We start from the raw sequence: 18567 nt of genomic DNA, 5'->3' as shown, positions 1-18567 counted from the left end.
TCCTGTTCCTGTCCAGCAGGCTCCTCCCAGTCCTTTGTCCATCTCCTGTTCACTTTTCATTTGAGTTTGGAGCTAGAAGGATCCCTTTTGTTTGTCTGCTGCATCATATATCATTGGATTTTGAGGACTTTTGGATTTGAGATTTCAAAAAGTAAGTTGGAAAATTGGTGTTGGTTTAGTTTGATTGGGGCATTGCACCTACTTTTTTTGTACTTTTTCATTGTTTTTTTCAATGTATTGTGGTGGGTGGTCTATAGTTTCAGTAGGGGCCTAGTTGTTTCTTTGTATGTAATTTTTCTCCTAGCTTTCTTTTATAAAGAAAACATGCTGCAATGTTCACTACATTTTCTCCAACTTTTGCAATCAATTTGCAAAATGTATTTAATTCACTAGCCCAGTAATCTGTCATTAGGCCTTTTTCAGCCAGTAGGCCCAGAGCTACTCATGTGTGCATGAAACAACTGTTTCTGTGGTGTCTGTTGAATTTAAACATCAGTTAGGGCATGGATGGCATTGGATTGAATTGCAAAATGTGTTTTTTGGGGGTATTTCACTTTTTCATGTGTGTTAGATAAATGCCTTTGTTGGATGTGTGTGGCTGGTGTGGTTGTTGTGTAACGTGCAAACCTTTTTTAGTCCTGTGTTTTTTTTTTTGCATTGTTGCATTAAAGCTGTGTTGTCTAGCATGGCTCCTTTGTCTGGCCATATAGGCCTGCTTGAGTTCATCGTTTTGCAGGCCTCCTGGTGAGTGACCATGTGGCTGGTGGCCATTTTATAAAGTTTTTGTGATGGTAGTTAGTGTGCTGCTTTTGCCATAGGCCTGCATGTCTTTCCTTTGTTCCTCTTGGCTTACTGCTGCCAACCCCATTGCCAGCTGCAGCTTCCTGAATGATGTTGCATCCCATGTGATGCACAACCACATTCCCAAATCACAATGCCAGACAGGTTCCATTACATTTGTATTTTTGTTTTTGTTCTTCTTCTTTCCTATCCTTCCTGAGTGTACATCCTTGTTGTCAAAGTCTCACAAATGGCTGTTATGTTTTTTTAAACTAAACTGAGTTAATACAATGTATTAATATTAAATAACAGTAACAAGTGTGACCATACACTATGTTATATATTATATCTGTTTGTTTGTACAGTAGTAAATTTAACCACAACAATAAATGCCACGTTTCATTGATGTTCTTCTTGCTTCTTTGCATTTAGGTGCACAAAAGAGGAGGAGGCGTCACCACCCATTCTACTGCCAGACAGAAGTCCTGCTGCGCACAATGTCATGTGACATGTGACCACAGATATCTCTTCAACATGTGCCACTGTGTGCTGCTGACATCTGAAGATGATGGCCCCAAAGAAAAGTACCAGGTCCTCCAGTACCAAGAAAGTTGCCAGTGAGATAAAGATTGAAATGCCACTTACCACTTCTGGCGTGCCGACCAAGATCTTTTTGGGGAAACCAAAAATTGCACCTGCATCAGCGTGTCTGGGGATTAAGCTAAGAGCAGCACCCCAGCATCAGTGGGCCCACCTCACCAACCTAGGCCCAAGCCCATGTCTGTTGCAGAGGCAGCCAGACTCATCACGACAACGCCAATGAGCAGCGATGTTGAAACTGACTTATTGCTATCGCAAAGTAGTACCCAATCAACGCAGGAAACTCAGATAAGTAGACAAAAACATCCCCAACCACCGCCCACAATAGTAGCTGTTCCTCCCGAAGTAGGGGCAGTTCAGAAAATTGAGCTTCCTGCAGAGGAAGAAGAGCAAGCCACTCTTTCACAATATCCATTGTCTTCCATATCACCAGCAAGGAAAAGGGGGGTTAGTCCATCAAGTTCTTCTGCCACCCCCCCTTCTGATGATCTAGATGCCACTTGGAAGCCACCACCTCAGTCTGAGAGTGAGAGACGCCACGAGACAAGGCTAGGGAAAAGGAAGGTTCCAGAAAGGCTCAGAGTTATGAAGGTAGATGTAGCAGAGGAGGATGATGACGAGCCAGTCATCATCATGGACATCAGTCCTGCGCCAGTGGAGAGCACCATCCCAAATTGCGGTGAGGATGTGGCACGGACACCACCAACACAGGTAACACCAACACCACCTCCAGCTTCCATATTTGCATTTACAAAGGCCCGGCAGCGACCCACAGCTACATCCAGCACAACCACCTCAGTAGAAGCAGTTAGTGGTATTCCACAGAGTCAAATTCGACGCCCACCCTCCAGTTCATCCGGCATTGCAAGTGGCACCTCCAGCAGCGCCAAAAAGTTCACTTCCCCAGTTTGGGACTTCTTTTCGGTTAGCAGTAAGGAGGAGAATGTTGCTATATGCTCTATTTGTAAACAAGGTGTGAGTCGGGGTAAGCTTGGTACAAACTATGGTACAGGAGGCCAAACAACCCATATGAAAACACACCACTTGATTCAGTGGGAGGAACACCTTAAGGGCCAAAAAAGTAAAACTGATCCCATTGCTGTTGATGGTGATGAAGAAGTAGAAGACATGATCGCGGTGGAAGGTGAACAAGAGGGACACATTTTCTCTGGATTACAAAGTAGCCCTATCCCCAGCAGTGCAGTGGTACCGCCCACATCCTCATCAGCGTCAGCAACAGCTCAGTGGCACAGGAGTAAGAGTCAGGCTGAGAGTGAGACACCAAGGCAACAGAGTACTGCAATGAAAAAAAAGGCGGCGTTGAGCCTAACAACATCTGGTGTCAAGAAGTCACCTGAATCAGTGGCACCAGAAAGGAAGAAAATCCAGCCTACCATTCTCAGTATATTTAGGTTGCAGGGGCAGTACGAACGCAACCACCCAATAGCATGTTTGTACAATGCGAAGCTGGCTAAAATGTTAGTGTTGGACCTTCTCCCTTTTTCTTTTGTGGAAGGGGTGGGTTTTCTTAAATTTGTGACAGCATCTGCCCAAAAAGGAAGGTTCCCAGCCGGTCCTATTTTGCCTATTTTGCCAGAGTTGCTGTTCCAGCACTACAACACGACGTGCTGGGATTGCTTGGACTAGCTTTGCGGCAGAGTGCTGTCACAGTATCCACATGACAATAGACATGTGGACCAGTTGCCAGGCCACTGATTACATGTGCATCACTGCACACTCGAACACTTTTGTGGAGGTTAGAGAAAAGATATCTGCAGGTGTTGACACTGCTGAGATTTGTAATGCCACTCAGAAACATGCAACTGTGGCCATGTTCGCCATGGAGACATCTCATACTGGTGCAAACATTTTGAAAGAGTTCAACAGCAAGGTCTTTGAATGGCTGCACCGAACAGGGCTTAAAATTGGTTTTGTTGCCACAGACAATGGCAGTAATATAGTTAACATCATTGTTCAAGACTTTCTGAAAAAAGAATACAGTCAGCAACTTACTGACCACCTGCAGAAGAATATGCACACATTTCAGCCCTTCTTTAAAGCCCGGAAGCAGCTGAGGATCATTCAACATGAGCATAGATTGCCAGTTAAAGCACTCATCCAGGAGTTGCCAAAACAGCAGTACAGACCAATCAATGAATATGTCCTGGGAAGACTAGGGGATGCTAGTGTGAAAGGCATGACCATTGAGATGGACCAATGGGGCCTAGTTAAATGCCTGACAAAAATGCTACTTCCTTTTTAGATCTTCACACATGAAGTCAGCAAGGGGACTGTACTATGGACCAATCCATCCCATTGTTGCACATGCTACAGGAACAGGTAGGGGGTGTCTGCAATGTAAGCAGGTGTGGAGGAAAAAAATGAAGCACATAAGTTGGTGGAGAGCTTATACCTTAGCTTAACTGAAAATACAAGGGTGCAAACTGAGATTGTGTCATCCAACCATTATATTTCTGTCACAATACTGAATCCACAGTACAAATCAGTACTGAACACTAACACATTAATTCCTTGTTCCCAAGTGTATGTTGCCGAGTACAAAACTTGGATAGCTACGGCAGCCAGTGACTTTGTAAAGACCGGCTGGAAATTAGAGACCCGCTACTCCAGCCCATAACAAGTACTGCAGGGCAGCCTGCGTCAAGTTCAACTTCAGAGTCTGAGGGCAGTGCGGTTGGCTCACAGCAGTCAAAACCACCAACATCAACAACAGCAACGACAGGATCATCATCACCCCCAGTAAAATCAGCACAAGAGTTGTATCTACCGCAAGGTATTGTTAGTGTCAGGCTCCACCGTCGTACTTCTTCGGAATTGTGCTGAACAGCCTATAACTTCCCCAGCGCGACGTCCCCAAGAGCCTGGAGTATATGCACAGACTACTAGGATAGTCAAGCGAGGGAAGGAAAGGTAGAGGGCAGCAGGGAAGGAGACCTGAAACGACAATAACATACACTAAGTATATAGTTCTTCAATAAGCACTTCGTTCAATGTCAGCACACATGCCCTACAGCTAACCCCCTGTATATCTTTATCCCTACCTGTAAAGAAAAATATTGTAGGCGTAAATCAGGGATGAAGAATGAGGTGGGAGCAGAGGTTCATCTACTGTAATAGAAGAAACAAGTTTATGTGATTTGCCGAGTGACCTTAGGATGCAATTCTATTCCTATTACCGTAACCACACATACCTATATATAAATGAGTACCAATCCTTCTGATTCTCCCCTCAATCAGCTCCCCTGTATCTTAAATATAAGAAGAACAGCAATGTGAAACAATGAAAGGAAATAATTCTTACGCCTAGGTTAATATATTCTTAACCTTGCTAAATGTGACATATGACTTGGAAGTCTGGTGTTTCAAAGTTCCCCTTCACAACACCTCCAATGATAGAAACCAAATGACGAAATAAATGTGGTTGGAGCCCCAACCAATTCTTTATCCATACGGAGGAACACCACATCAAAGTGAATAAACAAGGTTGGCTCCGTTCTTACCGAGTCACAGAGAGCATTTGATTCCTGGCTGCTCCCCGTAACATAAACAGCAAAAAATGTCTATCTCTGCGTGTACGGCCAACAACAGGATGTGTTCCTTAGCGAGATTCGACTCGCCTCCAAAAGACCCCGAACCTACCTCCGGTACAGTGTCCACCGGAGACGATCACTTTTCCAAAAGAGACAGTGTTTACCAGGACTGCAGACACACAACATACCAGCCTCTGACTCCAGAAGAATTATCGGCTCCGCCATCACCGACGAGCAGGGGTTTACTTCCGATAATGCGTGCCATGCGTCAAGCACGCAGCGTCCTCCTCGAGCATGCCGGAAACTGTAGTTTCTGATGCCTTTGATTCATTCTGATGCCGGTCAGTGACTCACATGGTCGAATCCTGACAGTACACCCTCCTTTACAAGGGGCGCTGACCGGCAGCAGGCTTGCACGGGAACTTACGGTGGAAGCTTGCCACCAAGCCAGGAGCATGCACCGCACTGGCAGGCTCCCAAGAGTTCTCCTTGGGGCCATATCCCTTCCAGGAAAGCAGATACAGCAGACGCCCCCGTACCCACTTGGAGTCCAGTACCCTCCTAACCTCGTATTCCCTGTCATGCTGGACCCAGATGGGCAGAGGAGCCCGCCGCACAGGACAATGAGAGGGCTTCAAGAGGGACACATGGAAAACAGGATGGATTTGAAAATGGGCAGGCAAATGCAGCCGCACTGCCAACGGATTGACGTGCCCCAGCACACGGTAAGGTACAATAAACCTAGGGTTAAACACACTGTACCTCTTGAACCGGATGTGTTTTGTGGACAACCACACCAGGTCTCCCTTTTTATACACCGGACTAGGTCTACGGTGTTTGTCCGCCTGAGACTTATACTTGGCTTTAGCTCGGACAAGGTTTTTGCGCGGAGCAAGGAGTGTTCTGCGTACACTCAACAACCTTTCTTTCACCTCGGGCAGTCTGTTGATGGTAGTCGGGAGCAACAGAGGTGTAAATCTGGGATGGTGTCCGTAGGAACAATAAAAGGGAGAGTGAAGTGTGGAGGAATGCTGCGAGCTATTATAGGCTATTTCTGCTACCCATAACCACTTCACCCATGAATCAGTGTTTTCCTCAACATAACAACGCAAAAACTGTTTGAGGGACTGATTAAGCCTCTCTGTCTGCCCGTCTGTCTGAGGATGGAAACTGGTAGAGAGTGACGACGTGATCTGCAACTCTGTGCACCAGGCCTTCCAAAACCGAGCTGTGAACTGGGCCCCTCTGTCAGACACAATAACCCTCGGAAATCCGTGTAATCGGACTATATGAACCAAAAGAAGGTGGGCCAACTGACCTGCTGTAGGGACCTGATGGCATGCGATAAAGTGACCCATTTTTGTGAGGTAATCTACTACCACAATAATAGCAGTGTTCCCTTGGTCTTTGGGAAGACCGACAATAAAGTCTACCGAGAATCTCTCCCAAGGGTTTTCCGGAGTGGGCAATGGATGTAGCAGTCCCTGTGGTTGTTGGCGATCTGACTTCATACGGGCACATGTGGAACACTCTTTCGCCCTTCGACATAGGTCCGGACGAATGGTAGGCCACCAAAACTGTCTTAATGCCTTATCAAGAGTCTTAGCATACCCCATATGACCCGCACATGGGGATTCGTGGCACCAAGAAAACACTGTTTTCCTCAACCGACCCGAAGACCACCCTCAGAGGCACCCTGATCTACCGACCCCCGGGACCACGCACACGATTCAGCGAGGACATCACCGACTTCGTCAGCCCACACGCCCTCCCCTCCGCCGACTACATCCTCCTGGGGGACCTCAACTTCCACCTGGAGAACAACAGCGACCGCAACACCATCAGCCTGCTCGACAACCTCGCCAACCTCGGACTCAAGCAACTGGTGACCTCCCCCACCCACCTCGCCGGACACACACTCGACGCCGTCTTCTCATCCAGCAAAGACGTCACCTTCAGCCACGCAACAGGACTCCACTGGACGGACCACAGCTGCGTCCACTTCACCTTCAAAAGAACGACGATCCACCACCACCAGCAACAGGCTGCCCGAAGAAGCTGGAACAAGATCACAGCCGACCAGCTCACCGCTTCCCTGAGCCAGCACCCTCCCGCCAGCTCAGCGAACCCCAGCCAGGCCGCCGACAACCTCACGAGGTGGATCAACAACTGCGCAGACGAACTCGCCCCTCTGAGAACCCCACCCAGCGGACCCTGCAGCAGAAAAACACCATGGTTCACCGACGAACTCAAGAGCTCCAAGAAGAACTGTCGAGCCCTCGAGAAAGTCTGGAGAAGGGAACCAACCACGGACAACATGACCACCCTCAAGCACGCCACCCGGAAACACCACCAACTGATCCGCGCCACCAAGAAAAATACATACAAGGACCGGCTGGACAACAACGCACACAACTGCAAGGAACTCTTCAACATCGTGAAAGAGCTCTCCAACCCCAACGCCGCAAACAACGACATCACCCCGTCGCAAGACCTCTGCAACTCCCTCGCGTCCTACTTCCACAACAAGATCGCGGACATACACAACAGCTTCAGCAACCAACCAACGGAAGCCACAACCGCAACAACGCCACCCACCACCACCCTCCGCACCTGGACTCCGATCAGCACCGAAGACACCATCCGCACAATGAACTCCATCCACTCCGGATCTCCGACCGACCCCTGCCCTCACCACGTCTTCAACAAGGCCGACGCTGTCATCGCACCCCACCTGCGGGACATCATCAACACCTCCTTCGACACCGCCACCTTCCCTGAGAGCTGGAAGCACGCCGAACTCAGCGCCCTTCTCAAGAAACCCACAGCAGACCCCACCGACCTCAAGAACTACCGTCCCATCTCGCTCCTCCCGTTCCCGGCCAAAGTCATCGAGAAGACCGTCAACAAACAACTGGCCGCCTTCCTCGAGACGAATGGATCCCTCGACCCCTCACAGTCTGGCTTCCGAGCGAACCACAGCACCGAGACCGCCCTCATCGCTGCCACCGATGACATACGATCTCTGATGGACAACGGAGAAACAGCGGCCCTCATCCTCCTGGACCTCTCCGCGGCTTTCGACACTGTCTGCCACCGCACCCTAGTACAGCGCCTCGGCAACATCGGAATCCAGGACAAGGCACTGGAATGGATCACCTCCTTCCTCGACGGAAGAACACAGAGAGTCCGTCTACCACCGTACAAGTCAGAGGCCACCGAAGTCATCTGCGGCGTACCCCAAGGATCCTCGCTGAGCCCAACCCTCTTCAACGTCTACATGAGCCCCCTCGCGACCATCGCACGCCTACACAACCTGAGCATCATCTCCTACGCCGATGACACCCAGCTGATCCTCTCCCTGACCAACGACCCCGACGCCGCCAGAGCCAACCTGCACGAAGGGATGAGAGAGGTAGCCGAATGGATGACGACCAGCCGCCTGAAACTGAACTCAGACAAGACGGAGGTCCTCATCCTGGGCTCCTCGCCCTCCGCCTGGGACGACTCCTGGTGGCCCCCCGCCCTGGGCACCGCACCCAAACCGACGGACCACGCACGCAACCTGGGCTTCATCCTGGACTCCTCCCTCTCCATGACCAGACAAATCAACGCCGTCTCCTCGTCATGCTTCAACATCCTGCGCATGCTACGGAAGATCTTCCGGTGGATCCCCACCGAGACGAGGAAGACGGTCACCCAGGCCCTCGTCACCAGCCGACTGGACTACGGTAACGCCCTCTACGCCGGAACCACCGCCAAGCTCCAGAAAAGACTCCAGCGGATCCAGAACGCCGCGGCCAGACTCATCCTCGACATCCCCCGACGCAGCCACATCTCCGGACACCTGAGAGACCTGCACTGGCTCCCGGTCAACAAGAGAATCACCTTCCGCCTCCTCACCCACGCGCACAAAGCCCTACACGACCAAGGCCCGAGCTACCTCAACAACAGGATCAACTTCTACACTCCCACGCGCCTCCTCAGATCAACCAGCCACGCCCTCGCCGCCGTCCCCCGCATCCGAAGAGCGACAACAGGAGGAAGGTCCTTCTCCTACCTGGCTGCCAAGACCTGGAACTCACTCCCGTCCGACCTGCGCCTGACCCAAGACCACCTCTCCTTCAGGAAGAAGCTCAAGACCTGGCTGTTCGAGCAGTAACGGCACCCCCCCCCCCTCCCAGCGCCTTGAGACCCTACGGGTGAGTAGTGCGCTATATAAATGACTTGATTGATTGATTGATTGAACGTTGTGGTTGGCACAAGCACCTGTGTTCCTTTCATTGGCACACCTTGTCTCACTCTCCAGTCCTTGTGATGTCTCAACCAAGTTGTAGTGTAGTTCCTATTATCCCAATAGGCTCTGCGCATTGGAATAATATCTTCAATAGTATAGACGTAGGACAGAGTTTAACTAGGTCTTCTACTGTCGATATTAGACTTAACGTTTAGTGTTTGCCAGCTAGCTCAGAGTTCACTAGAAACTTTCTCGAATAGACAAGGAGGAGTTTAACCTCCCTGGATAGACAAGAAGGGATTTAGTTTCTGACAACCATAGAACATGACAACTTTGCTCTCCCCTAATCAAGAGTGTATCTCTAGAGTCGTGTGAAAACAAAAGACAACTTATTTTACTCAGTCAGTTCAGTGCATTCTTAGTTTCACCAGATTGTAGAGAAAAGGAAGAGACGGGCGTGTTCAATAAAAAGATGTTATTTATTGATCAGTCTCTTTTCTCATACAAGAGAAATGAATCGCTATTATTGCAATACTTATAGTTAAGTAAAGTGCATACAGTAATAACAGAATTATAAAATAATACTGTAAAAGCATTGACATGGTTTCTTAGCCATATGATACTTAAAATGGATAAAATAGATACATACATATATACATTGACTAATCGTACTCAACTGGTGCTCCTAACTACGCCTACCCCAATGTACCTGACCTAAGCCTAATACGTGGGCGGGAGTAGATAAGTAGCAGTTTAAGTTAAGTTTGCTTTGCCAAGGGTCTGCTTCAAGAATTCTCTGCAAGGGGTTATTCAGTTCAGTACCTGGGATTTAGAAGGCTGGAGGGCTGGTATCTCTATCTCAGGTCTTGATATCCCAGCTGCCTGCAAGGGCGGCTGGAAGCGCCGGAGCTGGATTTCTCGGCAGGAGAAAAGGCAGCGTCTCTCTCTCAGCGCGTCAGAAAGGAGGGGCAGCGTCTGTGGGCTTCGCTGTCAGCTGGGCTCCTCGGCAAGTCTCGCTGCTCCAATCTTGTCACCACCTCGTGTGTTTGCTTAAGGCAATGTCGGTATTATTTATACCTGAAAGGTGCCGAGATTGACGTACGGATGGACATAAATACGTCAATAAGGATGTCATACGAACTGGTCGTTCGCAAATTCTTTACTGAAGTTCTCGGTTAAATCAAAACAATGGCTGCGGGGATTTCCCAGGTCGTGGTAGGTTTGATTTGTTTTGAGAACACCGTATGCCTATTAGGGGGCTGGAGAAATAGTGCTTGCCTAATGAGATGGCATGCGCTATGACCTAATCAGATAACGGGTTTCTGTGCCGTTGAATGGCTAATCAGATAACGGGTTTTTGTGCAGTTGAATGGCTGCTAGTTAATTATTAACCAGACAAGGGTCAGAAATAGGGGGATCGATACAGTACCCATAGTAAATACATCACACCCACTCCACGTAATCTATGTCCATATTTACAAATCTAGGCATAGTAAACAAAACTAGTAGTGCATGTGTATACCGAACCACCCCAAAATACAATCAAATGCATTTTGAAAATTGGAAATGCGAAATACACGAAAAGATGAGTATAGTTACTATATGCACTTCAAGCAGTATAATAATGCTAAATCTAAACGCATATTTTGAAATCAGTATGAACGAAATGCGGAAATTACACATGAAATGGCTCTTAATACAGAAGAAAAAAATTCGAGACCATCCCATCACAAAATCATAAATACTTGTGAACATGCTAGAGGGTAGCTAATGTCTCTAGAGTAGCTAAAAATAGAAACTTTGTTCTCTAAGAATAGTTTTACTTTAAGCAGAAGATAAGTGTCCCAAAAATTCGTAAATATTTGGAAATGGAAGGGGAAAAAAAATATATATTTCTCGCTCTCCGTAAAAACTGGTGAGAAAATTTCTTATTGCTTTATTTTCAAAGTTGAAGGCCAAATTCAGGGTGTAGGGAACGCCGTGTGCTAGTTTGCTCAAAGTCATTCTTTCTGTTCTGGTGAAAACATCATATTGTTGAGACTTTCGAAAAAACTGTGAACTGCTTCTTGCGAAAGTTCCACTAACTCGGAAAAATTTTGTAACATGCATTCATGAGCATGATTGCCTTCATTGATGTTTCGATCAGCATAGCTGACAGAAGGTCGTACCTGATCGATGCTGCTTTCATCTTGTACTTCACTACTCTTCAATCGTAGTGGTGAAGTCTCCACGAATGCCGTCATCAGGATTGGTAGCCGCTGGGGACAGTACAATGCATGAGCCGTTACCGGACTCAACAAAGTCTCTGCGTCCATTGGCACATCCGATTGTAGTGTCAGACAGGTATCCAACACGCATTCTTCGTCGCATAGCAAGCACCTTAATACAGGCATAACACAACTTTGCCACATCGGTCTAAATGAAAGAAACCAAGTCATGTTCAGGTCTCTAAGCCGGGCTATTCCAAGGACTTTAGTTATGCGGTCCCTGTAGCGTATGGCTAGGATTGTTTCTTCCATTGTCGCTGGTGTCTTGTCTGTGACGTGGTTTGCCATAGCGAAGTAACAGGATCAAAAATAGGATGCCTGCCACGAGTCCCAAAAGGAGAGGAAGTCCGCCAAAGATGGAATGGACAAAATCAGGAAAAATACCCAGGATGGCTTTGAATGGGGTTAAAGCTCCCGAAAACACTGTCTTAAATACACTCGAGATTCCACTTGTATCAGAAATATTTAAGATTTCGCTCAGTATTTCTGCGAAATGTATGGGGGAATTGGTTGATAACAGTGAATGAATCTCAGCAGTTGTCCTTGCAACTTGGAGATCATACGTTTCTTTTGATGACGTTAACTGGGTTGGCGTCTGTAGGAGCACAGTCTTCATTCTGCTTAAAGTATCAATTCGAATAGAAGAAATTTTCAAACTGGGCCATAACCTTGCCTCCCTGTCTCGAGCATCGTTTGGGAACAATACCCGTTCACAGCACATGACCTTCGTAGTCACGGTTATGAGATAAGGTTTTCCGGGCAGCAGACTGCAACATCTGCGATCTACAATTAGAATGTAACTCCCGTTCGAGAGTCTCTTAAAGAATGGTTCTATTTGTGTTGCAGGTGTGCCTAGCTGGTGACATGAAAGGTTATTTGTAGTCCCTTCACAGGCTCCATGCAAATTAATACCCTGACACAGAAGTGTACCGCTTAGCGACCTTGCACAATTATTGCCACTAAGAAACACATTCTGGCCTTTATTACTAACACATGTGTGTGTATAGGGCAGGTTCCATGTTGACTTAATGTACCCTTTACCCAACCTTTCATACTGGCCTGCCTGTATATATTTTTGGCAGTATTGAAACTGGAAAGTTGTTATCGAATATTTATTATCCCATGTATTATCCATTCAATGACAGGTCGTTCTGACATTGTCAATGGTAATCTCTCAAGTTTTTCAATGCTCAGAATTGTATAGTCAGCACCCTTCTGTGCCAAACTGATTTGTTTATCAGTAAGGTTAAAGATATTAAATAGTGACGTTGTGTTGATTAAACGCCAAGGCACATAGCCTGAACGCAGATTTTGTAACGTCCAGCCAAGTTGTACAATAGAACGCAATTGGGACATACCGTGTTGTAACATCAGTAAGTCTTGCTCTATTATATCGATTGCTGAAGACACAATACTGTCCAGTGAATATATTCTGGAGGACAGAGTCATTAACCCATTGTCCACGACAGAAAGTGATTTTTCCAAATTAATACGGTCAATTTCCCGTATTTTTTCGGCTGTCTCAATTTGAGTTACTTTCCAAGCTTCATTGTAAGCTGCATATATAGAGGCCGCTATGAAACGTTTTTGACGCTGTTTGCGTGGTCCCATAATGAAATCACGCAAGTCAGCACCTTCTTGAAGTAAAGTTAGGTGTTGCTTAATTTCTGCCAGTGTGGATGTTTGTAGCCATTGAAGGCAGAGCTTGCCCACACTGTAAGTAGTTACTATCCCTGGATGTTGTCTTTGGGAATATCTAGGGTCTGGCCTGGTCAATTTGAACCCCTATATTTTGTTCAGGAATCTGTCTTGACAGTTATTTGTGTCTGTGGGCCAGATCAACCATTGTTTCCAATCAGGATGTGTTCTGTTTTGGTTTAAAATATAGTTCACGTCTATCTCAACATCTATAGAGCTATTACTGTTCGTTGTTGGCTTTGGAATAGACGGTTTGTTTAAGTCTTTGATTTTGGCTAAGCCAAGACAGGTAGTTTGTTGAATAGTGTCATTCAAAAATATAATTTGTTCTGGGATCATGCAGGCTCTGAACAATGATTCTATACCTTGTACTTGCCAATCTTTTGTATCCCAAACAGTTTTTGTTTCAATGTTGTTGTTCCAGAAATCAAAACCAAATGTATTTATTTGCTCAAAAAATGAATCTGAATATATCAATTTCGTGTTTGTAAGCATGGTCTTCATACCTGTCTTATTTGACAATTTGAAATAAAATGTTTCTGCATTACTTGTGTTAAACCCTGAAAAATATGAATATTCATCATAAAATGTTTTAGAACTACCCTTTGGAGGAGTAGCACAATGTTCCCATTGGTTATAATTTAAAACATTTCTAGGTTGTACAGATTTATGGAGATAATGGTTACCATAGTGGTTGTAGCAGAACATTTGATCATAATTAGACGAACCCTGCAAATAATCATGTTCTGTAAATTTAGCAGACATTACTAGGTCAGACATCATATCATTAATACTTTCAAAGTCCCAATCATCAGCAAATGTGCTTGGTTTTACAAAGTCACTTAACGAGATCTTAAATTGATGTGGATACTTCAGGATTTCAACCGGGCCATAGATTTCATAATCAGTATTGTCCCATGCTACACCGCCTGGTATAGGATTGGCTGTGAAGTTTACTGAAGAAAGTTCTCTTTTCTTGACGTGTGAAGATGTGTGTGGTTTAAGGACCAAGTTGATTTTCTGGCTTGCTGTGTCCATTTTAGCATATTTTCCCTCAATGAAATGTCCCAAGCATAGTACCATGATGAGCCAAAGTATGAGGACAAATGCACCTAATGTCACCCAAATTTCAATCCATGGAGAAGTCAGATAGGTTCCCTTTAGTTGATGAAAAAGTTCCTTTGCTTTGTCTTTAAAAGTTTTGGTTGATGGCTGTACTTCCGGTTCACTTGGATGTTCAGAAAAATCATCGAAGTTGATGAAGTAGCCGGATGCCGTTCTGTCAATTGTTCCAATTGCTTCTGGATTACTTTTTGCTTTTTGATTTTGCTTTGTTTCATTAGAAAACTCTGTAATTACATCATCGTAGGTCGGTGTTTCTTGATGAAAAGCTTTGATATGGGTTTTAAGAGGTTTAAGTTCCATTGCTTCATTGCATAGTCCTTGTTGTTTCACTGTAGATTGTTCAAATGTGATCAGTCTTTCAGTTTGAACCTCTGTTGATGTAGCAAACTTTGGTGTTCTGCTACTTCTTGGGAGTCCACTTGGCCTACTATTTGTTATCGGCCACATGATTGTGGTTTAACCAGGTCGATGGATATGACTCGGTTCTCCTTTTACCAGCAAGGGGCGGTAGTACTACTGATCTTGTCCCGTTGATAGACAAGACAGGAACTGATTTTCTGTAAGAAGGCCCAAATTCCTTCTTTACCGCGATCTTCTCTCTGACCAGATCCCCGACTTTTGGAATCCAGACAGGCCTTGCTGGGACAGGTGGTTTTTCTTCAGTGGTTGTTGGCTGCTGTTTCAACTTTATGTTGCTCAGGTCTTTTCTTGTTTCATTTAAGTCCTGTAAAATAGCAAAGCGATCTTTGATATCAAAGTATTTTTCTTTAACCACTGAAGTCTGACTATCTAAGTCCTGGATTAACATTCTAGTCCCAAACAATAGTTCGTACGGACTGAGTCCTTTCAGAGAATTTCTTGGCAGGTTATTTAGACTACGTTGGACACTTATTAAATGTTTGACCCACCCAGCTTCTGAACCTAATATCTTCGCTGTTATAGATTGCTTTATGCCTTGGTTTTTTCTTTACACCATCCAGTTTCCCTCAGGAAGGAAGTGAGAAGAGTCCCGCAATGCAATGTTCATTCTGGCCAGGCACCCCCCATAAGCTGTTTTAGAGCTAAAGGAAAGATTTTGGTCAGAACGTAACATGCTTCTAGCGTATATGCCATTATAGACTCGCAAATCTTTGTATAACAGTTCCGACGTCAGCCGAAAGTTGGGGTCTACATTATAAGTGAAGATAGTCTCTACATGTTAATATGACGCATTATTCATACTGGGTTTCATTTTTTGGTTGATTTGATACATTCTGGAGTGAAACGCCATGGTATTAAACCGTTTCTCTTGCCACTGCGATCTCTGTTGCAGTCTGGGCAGTTTTTTACAAAAATGTGATGATGCAGGCTCATGCCTGGCCACCAGTACACCGATTGTAATTCTTCCAGAGAATCTTTTAGCTTAAGGTGTCTGAGACCCTCACCCATATGTGCGTCTGCTATTAACAAGCCTCTCCTGTCCGTGTTTGGAATTACTCTATCCCCCACTCCAGGGATTCGAGCAAAAGGGACTGAGTTTGCATCGATAATGTATGTATAATTGAGTGGGTAATTGATCGGTAGCGCTGAGCAGTCGCCTTTTGATGACGTTTTTACTGCCAGCACAGTTTCACCGTCAATGTATTTTACTGCACGCTTTTTTGTAGCTACGGAAGCCGATTTAGTTGCTACCGCTGTGGCTGTCTCAGCCAATGAATTCCCTGCAACGTGAACGCCATCACGCCGATGACTCAGTGAATGTATCACGTGAGTTTTTGGTAGTTCTTTCTGTAAAAGAACTACTTGTTCCCAAAGCACTTTTTGCTTTATTGTTGCACCTGTGTCATCTTTGTAACGGTTTTGAATCCATTTCTGTAGATCGTTATTGTATGATTTGACGCAGTAATACGAATCGCACACTATAAGTGTCGGGAATTCACGATCGGCATTATCTAGCGCCATTTTTAACGCTATTATTTCAGTTTGTTGTTCTGAATTATTTTCCACTGATTGTGTTTTTGTAAATAGAGGTCTCAATTTACCTCCGCGCCACACTTCTTTTACAATTTCGCATGTGGCGTTGTAAGCCAGCTCTCCCCAAACTGAGGGTTGAGCATGACCGTCTGTATATATTACACAGGCGTACTGTCGTAAAGGCAGAATGTCGATTGGCAGAGGGTGTTCTCTCTCATATTCTAGATATTTTAATTCTTTCATTTCCGGGTCAAAATAGTATTTTACTTTGTCTGTAGCAACAGAATTTACCCATTGTATCCATTCTGGATTCAGTGCAGTTGTCGGTAAATTACATGGTGTTGTTAATGCCTCAAAAGTTGATTCTGCTGTTCTGACTGTAACCTGTCTACCGTCGGCTTGGTATTTTTCTGTTGCTACAGCTGTTTGAACCGCATGAACAATGTTTTCCTTAATGCTGAACCTTTTTTCAGCTTCTGTGTACAAATGTGATTTGTATGCAATTGGTACCTTCTCTCCTTCATTAGAGGTCAGGTATGTGAATCCGCATCTTCCTGGGATGACTCGAATCACAAGGTTGCGTGTGTTATCACGTGTTTGTAATTTTGTTTTAACTAACATATCTGTTTGTAAAGATCTCAAAATTTCTGTGTGTTTTTGAGTCCAATTGATTCTTTTAAAATCTGGTTTTATAAGATCATAGAGAGGTTTAACTCTCTCTGCATAATGTATAATGTAAGTTTTTCTGAAATTTAGGAAACCTAGAATTGATTGTAAGTTTTTTAGTGTTCTAGGTGCTTGGATTACAGCACATTTCTCTAGGAAATTGTCAGCCAGGCTTTTGCCTTCACTTGATAGTTCATATCCTAAAAACAGGACAGTTAGATGGGCAATTCTTGACTTTTTAAAGTTGAATTTGTAACCCTCTGCTGCGAACCCAAGTATTATGGTGTTCACTCTCTTCAAGTGAGTATCCAAGTCATCATCTGTTAGATAGATGTCATCGACATAAGATAATGCCTCATCATCATGTATTTGTAGTAACTCTGTTACTCTTGCTGAGAATAATCCTGGGCTATTCTTGAACCCCTGGGGCAAACGACAGAAAATTTTTTGCGCGCCATTTATTGAGAACGCGGTCAAATATCTGCTCTCCGGTGCTATATTTTGACAGAAGAATCCATTAGAGATGTCTAATGTTGTTTTGTATTTTTTGCGCACTATGTTATTCATTAGTGCAGCACTATGCGAATTTTGTACTGCAAAAGTTTTGCAACATGAGTTCAAGTGTCTGTAGTCCAAAACAAGACGATATGAATTGTCTGGTTTGGAGACAGGAAACAAAGGATTATTCATTTGTGAGGTGCAAGTTTCAATCACCCCCTGGTATTCAAGTTGATCTAGGATCTCTTTTACCCGTTTGCTAGCTTCTTGCTTAATTGGGTACTGCCTCTGTGCAGTAGGTTGTGATTTTAACTGGATTTTGTGAGGAGGAGAGTCCTCATCCCATCCCACATGGTTTTTATATAATGCAGGAGCTTGGGCTACTGCCCACTTTCTTGCAAGTGTATATTTTTTATGAATTGGAATATGATTTGAGAAGGCAGGCATAATTATTTCTTCGCCATGAGGGCACTCCCTGACAAACTCTGGTGGCCAGTCTCTTTCAGCTAGAAGGATGTCATAGCCCTTGGAGAGATTATCCCAAAAGAGACCCCTTATTTTCCTAGTCTTATCCCCCTCTATACGCAATGTTATTTCATATATTTTATGAGGTTTGCTAACTCTGGTATCTGCAGTTTCCACCTGAATGTATTCATTCGTGTCCACTGTCTCCAGATGATTCATAAGGATCCTGCGAGCTATGCTCACTTCTGCTGCGCTGTCTAGCATTGTCTGAGCCCATTCTCCGTTTTTCAGCTGTGTCCTCAGTATTCTCGGCATGGTTGATTACTTTAATACTGGCTACCTTCTTTTTTGGAAACTGTAATTTTTTATTTTGATGAGCAGGTTCCTTGTCTTTGGACTTGACGTGCTCTTCCCTGTGTTCTGACCGTCCTCTTCTTTCCGATTTCTGCAAGGAAGTCTGAAAAGATTGAGAGGGACGTGTATCAATATCTTGATATCTATCAGGTTTTTTTATATTATCCCTATTTCTAAGGTTGTATTTTTTCTCAGAGGGCTCCCTCTGGGGAGACTTGTGTCCTTGGTCCGGAGATCTTTCTCTCCGCCGAGGAGACCTTCCTCTGGACTGGAATCTTTTTTCTTTGGGAGTGGATTGTTTATTTCCATCCCAGCTCTTTTTTTGAGTGTTTAGATTATTTTTAATAAATACCTTTTCAGGTTTTTCTATTAG

Source organism: Lissotriton helveticus, chromosome 3_1, assembly GCF_964261635.1.
Source record: "Lissotriton helveticus chromosome 3_1, aLisHel1.1, whole genome shotgun sequence".
Lineage (NCBI taxonomy): Eukaryota > Metazoa > Chordata > Amphibia > Caudata > Salamandridae > Lissotriton > Lissotriton helveticus.
The sequence above is the reverse complement of the archived record's forward strand: the minus strand, read 5'-3'. Positions refer to the sequence as shown.